Genomic DNA, 6801 nt, shown 5'->3' on the forward strand with positions numbered 1-6801 from the left:
GAGAGTAACAAATCAAGATGTTTTGCTGAAGTTGGGGAAGGAATGCGAAGTCATACATACAAACGAAAAAACTGGAATATCTAGGCCACATAATGGGAGGAGAAAAGTACTCTCTGTTAAGACTCATAATCCAAGGAAAAATCTCGGGAAAGAGAAGTATGGAACGTAGGAGGACTTCCTGGTTGCAAAATTTAAGGGAGTGGTATGGGTGCAGTTCAATACAGTTGTTCAGAGCTGTAGCCAACAAAGTTATGATTGCTGTGATGGTAGCCAACCTCCGATAGGAGATGGTACTGCAAGAAGAAGAAGAAGTCGCTTTCCATAATATATGGAATAGTCAATAATTTTCTCACTTAATGCTCACTTAGGTATACTCCAATTATTGGCTCGAAAAAATTGTTCATGTACCGACATGTCAGAAGAGCAGACCAAAATCGTTGGATAAATAGAATAACAGAGTGGAGCCCGATAGGAATAAGGAAGAGAGGCAGACCCCGAAGATCCTTCAGAGATGAAGTGGACAAAGTAATGGAGAGAATAAATCTACATGAAGGGGGCTGGCAAAACAGAAAGTGTATTTAAAATACATAACATATTGTACATATTAATGTCAGAATTTGGTTTTAGTTTTGAGAGTAAACTAGAGTAAGACCTAATACTTACGATGTCGGGATAGTATCACGAGGTTTTTTTCCTGGTTTTTCCCTCGTGATTTACTATGGAATCTCTAGCGCGAGAATTTTACTGTCACTATTGCGTGTGGTTGTCTTTTTAAAGACAGATCACATGTTATGATTTTTTTGTGACGGATATTCTTGAGTTGGGGTTGATTTCATGTAATCGAATGAACTATCTTTCAATAAAGTCGTCCCAGGAACGCAACTCATAAATATTGGCAATATGATTTTAAAGTGTTCTACTTGAAAATGTATAATACCTATATGTCTGAATTGCCGATATAAATGAGTCAGATTAAATAAATTATTAGAAGAATTTTTTTACTAATCAACAACATTTTTTTTAATTGATTAATATTTTTTGTATTTTGAGAACGACACCCGATTTGGTCGTCGAAACGTTAATAAAATCATTTTTTTAGTAAAATTGTGGCTTATTTCCCATCACACACACACACACACATGCTCGTATCAACCCCAGCCCCGGGGAACATGTGTGTTCCAATGGAAAAGTGGAACCCACATGTCCGAAGATCAAACCGGTCACACCCCGTAATGGAGTGGTACCTATCTGACCCCCAAGCTATACCTCCACCCCTCCCCATCGAAGGACATACCGAATGGGGAGGCGTTGATCTTAATGTTACTTTGGATGCCCTGGGTAATGGGACACCCTTTGTATTACTTCATGTGGTTAAGCCACCTGGTTTTAGGGGTAGCTAGAAGAGCTTTTCTCCCTATTAATGACTAAGTTAATTTTTTACTTTACTTTGGACTTGAGTCCTAAAAAAATGTGTTCCGGACATCAAGGCACCAATCTAAATCGGTGTCTTGCTGTCCAGACCGTGTGTGCTCGGTCACTCAGCCGGCGAATTGGCAAAATAAATTTTGTTCTCCTCGACGGCTGAGCGCCCGAAAGGTGTGGCCATCAAGCCCACGTCTGTCGGTACGTGACCTTGATGCTCACATTCCGCGGCTATGGTCCATTTGACCTACCTGAAGGGTACTTAGTGCCTGAAGGGCGACATTTGTGTTTCGATATTCTGTGGTTATCTCAATTTTTCATTCTTAAGGGTTTCCTCTATATCCAGCTAACTGCTGTCTAGGCCGTCTATGTACCGTTCTTTGGTTTTCGTCGTAGTTAGTCAATTCTCTTAATAATCTGCTAGGATGGTGTCTGATATTGTTAAATATTTCATGTGCTCTTTCGTCTATCATTCTCAGGACTTTCTTTTGTTGCGTATGTCCAAATACATATCTTAATGGGACATATGTAGGTATATTCAGAGCTTCCCTGATCATGTGGTTTTGGATGGTTTGTATTTTTTTCTTATTGGTTTTACACGTGTGCCCCCATGTGGCTGAGGCGTATGTTAGAGTTGGCAAAATTATACAATTTGCCATCCTAATCTTTGTCTTAAATCTCAGTTTACTCTTTCGACCTATTAGCGATGACAGTTGACTCCTAAGGGCTTTAGCTTTGTTGACCGTTTGTTTTACGTGTTCTGTAAAGGTCAGCCTTTTGTCCAACATTAAGCCTAGGTATTTGGCTTGATTTGACCATTCAATTTGGGTATCAAATAGGGATAGTACCTCATTTGGTCTGCCTCTTCTTTTTTGGTACATAACGGCCTGTGTTTTGTCAGGATTGACAGCTATTTTCCACTGCACACACCATTCTTGTAGTTCGTCAAGAGCTCTTTGTAGATGTCTTGTTGCAAAATCTGGGTGGGTACTGCTAAAAGCTATCGCTGTATCATCTGCGTATAGACTTAGCAACGATCTGGGTTCAGTTGGAATCAGTTGGTTCTTATTTCCCATCAAAACTAGTTAAGTTATCATAATATTATGTCAAAAGTCTCTAATCAAATATTTAATTTGTCAAAACACCACTTTCCAAATTCTCAGTGTTATTTCAATGAACAAATTGTTGCTATTTAGTTATCTCATAGTTACAATTCAGTTTGCAAGTATGCCAACATTTTATACCTCATAAAACTTAATATAAATCTAAATAATTTATATTTTTAGAGTCAAATGATATTATCAATACTACTGGCACTTACATAGCGCCCCGCAACACAGAATATCCATACGGAGATGAGTTGCAGTTCAATATAGACGTGCTAGATAAATACACAAATCCATTTCCTTGTACAAAACTTGCAAGTTTAGACAAACTTATTGGAAAATGTCCTATGCATCTTCATAATGATACCAAGATTACAGTAAGTAATATTTTTGTCATAACGTAAATTAATCTAATACATTTAACGACAAATAAAGGAATAGATATGGAACTGATAACCACAATCCAGAGTTTGTATTGCAACACCATAAATTAGGTAAGAACAGGCAATCTTATTTCCAGCAAAGCGAATAACGACGGAGTCAGACAAGAAGGGGTATTGAGCTCACTACTGTTTATCTGTGTAATTGACGAAGTAATTAAAAAGTGCTGGTTAAAAACAAAAAAATATATACCAAAGGATACAGAAACCTACAACAAATTAAAATCGAAGCCTGTGTATTTGCAGACGATATTGCTATTGCGACAAGGACTGATCTCTGGAAGAAAATATAGAAATCTGGGAGACAGAGTTAAAAAATTACAACGTAATAATAAATATGGAAAAAACGGAATAAGAGGAATATCGATTATGTGTGTATATACATTTAACGACAAAACTAAAATACTTATTCTGGGGAAACAACAACGAAACACCAACAAGACGAAATACATAAAATAATCCAGGAAGTGAAATAATAGTATGTCAAAGTGTGTAACAAGTATTTATTTCCTTAAGTAAGTCAGTGCTTTCGACAAAATTGTCATAATCGGAGCTAATGGATGGTCAATAGGAGATAAAAAAGTAACACTAGGTATACACATTACAATATAATCATGTATGCGTATACTGTTGCCCTTAGTGCAACCCCCCAAACAAAAAAACAGTAAAGAAACGACCACACAAACGTTACAAACACATTGAAATTTTTTATTTTTTCATGGTGTGGGTGTATCGCCCAACCATAATGGCCGAAGACAAATAGCACACTGACTTTTTTCCTGTTTTTTCTTTTTAGGAGTTGCACGGAGGACAACAATAGTTCATACACATACATGATTATATTGTAATGCAGCTAGAAATTGTTACTTTTTTTGTCTTCTATTGACCATTGGCTCCGATGATGAAAACTTTGTTGAAAGCGCAAAAGCGATTATCTAAGTAAAGATACTTAGATACTTTTTATACACTTTGACATACTATTTTTTCACTTTCTTGATTCATTCAAGTGTGTACAAAATTTATCAGTCTTTCAACTACATGAAAATAAGCACGCAACCACAAATCCTACGGCCACTTGTTATAGACAACGACATCATCGAAGCAGTTAACGAATTTGTATACCTGGGAGCACTTATCGCGTGGCCAAAGGGGTTATTTTGGGCCCAATCTTCTTTTTACATCCTCAATTAAATATATCTAGAAATAAAACTCTACAAAACAACAATACGTCCAGACCTAAAATATGGTTCAGAGACCTGGGCTCTAACAAAAAGTAATGAAAACATGTTAGGATGTTTCGAAAGGAAAGTACTAAGGAGAATCTATGGAGCAGTGAATGACAGTGGAGTGTGAAGACGATACAACTTATCACTTTATAGATAAAATATACTAGGAACCTTCTTCTTCTTAAAGTGCCGTCTCCTCAATGGAGGTTGGCTACTACAATTGCAAACTCTTCTCTGTCTTCAGCTGTTCTTATTAGCTGTTCAAAATTTAGCCCTGTCCATTGTCGGATATTTCTGAGCCACGATAGTCTTTTCCTTCCTAGTCCTCTCCTTCCCTCGATCTTTCCTTTCACTATAAGTTGAGCATATTGGTACTTATTATTTCTCAGTATGTAGCATAGGTACGATGTTTTTCTGACTTTCACTGTGTTGAAAAGTTCTCTTTCCTTGCCTATTCTATGCAGCACTTCTTCGTTTGAGGTATGCGATGTCCATGAAATTTTGAGGATTCTTCGGTAGATCCACATTTCAAAGGCCTCCAATTTACTTACGGTTGATGCTTTAAGGGTTCATGTCTCAACTGCATAGAGAACAGTCGACCAGACGTAGCATTTGGACACAATATAAAGAGGGACAGTAAAATTTCTTCTATGTCGGCACTTTGATCTCAAGAAGTACTACCGGCAGAGTACGCAATCGGTAATTCACCAGTGGTGGATGCCGGTTTTCCCTGTTAACCTGTACGTTTCTACGCGACCAGCAATGCGAGAGTGGTGCTCTAGCGACTGGGAACCTTGCGCGATCGCCATGCGCCTTACTACCCAAGTAGCACAATTAAAACATTTTAGTTTTATTTAAGGTTAATAGAGGTTTTAATGTGGTAAATAAGAAGATAATGGTTTTAAAGTTACCTTGTAGATATACTGCCAGAACTTTAAAATTGTTAAGCATTTGTCACTAGTTTTAAAGTATCTAATAAGAGTATCAAATAAGACTAATTAATCTTAATAGATAATTTGTGTTATTGTAGTTTTAAAATGGTTTATTATCAGTTCACTTTAAAACTAATCAGTTTTATGAAGAACTTCCGGACTGCTTGGTTTTATTAGATTCTAGTTTGTTACCTTTTACTTTTATTGCAGTTTTAAAGATTCTCCTAATACGACTAATAAAACCTATTATTAAAACTACTTGATCTCAAGACTATTATGTCAGTAAAATATATGCCTTAAAACTATTTTTTTAGTTTTCTTTAAAGTTGCTTTCTTAAAAGCAACTAGCAGGCTATATTAAAACCAAACGCTCTTAACTGAATCAATTTGGTTATCGTAAAGACTAAACTATGCTTCTTGTTAGAAACAATAAAAATATCACTCATCCCCTCTTCTTTCATGACCAAAATGGTCGACCATTTGTTTTAAGTGTTTGAAACAGTAGTGTAGTGTGTTGTAAAAAGTGGAAATATAATTAGTCTGGAAGAAATAAGTTGCAAGTACTTAAGATATAAACGAACTGGTCATTTTAAAAGAAAAATACAACACACACACAGCACTATGACGTTAATTTAGATTAGATTCACATTAAAACCGAGTGGCAATATTGGCAGCAGCATTAAAACTAAACGGTTTTAATTGCAAGGCAACCATGCTTTTATGTAGGATATATGTATGCTCTTGGAAAGGTATAAAATAAAACCATTTGATCTTAACAATTCTCTGTCGATCGACCAAATAGTTTTATTTGGATTTCGGCCATATTGCTTTCTGGGTATACTGAAAGCCATGAAAGATTACAATATAAGGCTTACATAAAAATTATAAATAAGCGACTTAAGACATAAATTCAATTTATTTTAACATTAAAGCATTAAAATTGTAGATAAAATTATTTTTCTTTCAAATTAATATTTTTCGGATTGAAATTTTATTTTATTATTTTTATTTTTTTAATCGCCAAAAGTCAGAAATTTTAGGGCGCGTGAGTTATTTAGACCTATTTTTGTTAACATTATCAATAAAGTTGGGTGCGCGAGTGTTTTTCTACCTTGACAGTCCGAAATAACCAAGTACTTTTTATTATTTTATGGTTACAAATACGTATCTACCTATCATAATACAGGTAAAAATTTGTTGGCCTATATGGAGTATATGGGTTTAAAGAATAATTTAATATGGAAAATTGTCTTTAAAAGAAAGTTCTACTGTCTCTCTTTATACTGTGATTTGGATAAACGTAGTCGAATTTTGAGTTTTATTCGAGAATCACAAATAAGTTTTTAGACTTTTTCGAAGGATTTTCTGGCCTGTTCTATTCTCGATCTTATTTCTAGATCAGGATTTACGCTGCTATCGATCCAACATCCCAAGTACTTAAATCTATTGACCTGTTCTAAAATTGTGCCCATTTATTGTGAAAGGTTGAGGTACGTTTTGGTTTTTTCGGATTGACATCACTTTGGTTTTTTTAATGTATATTTTCATATCAAACTGCTCACAGGTCGAGTTGGTCTTGTCGATGAGTCGTTGTAGATCCAAGTCGGAATCCGCCATCAACACCTTATCATCGGCGTATCTGATGCTGTTGAACCAGGAACCAGGAACTAAGTTT

Source organism: Diabrotica virgifera, chromosome 6 (assembly GCF_917563875.1).
Source record: "Diabrotica virgifera virgifera chromosome 6, PGI_DIABVI_V3a".
NCBI classification, from domain to species: domain Eukaryota; kingdom Metazoa; phylum Arthropoda; class Insecta; order Coleoptera; family Chrysomelidae; genus Diabrotica; species Diabrotica virgifera.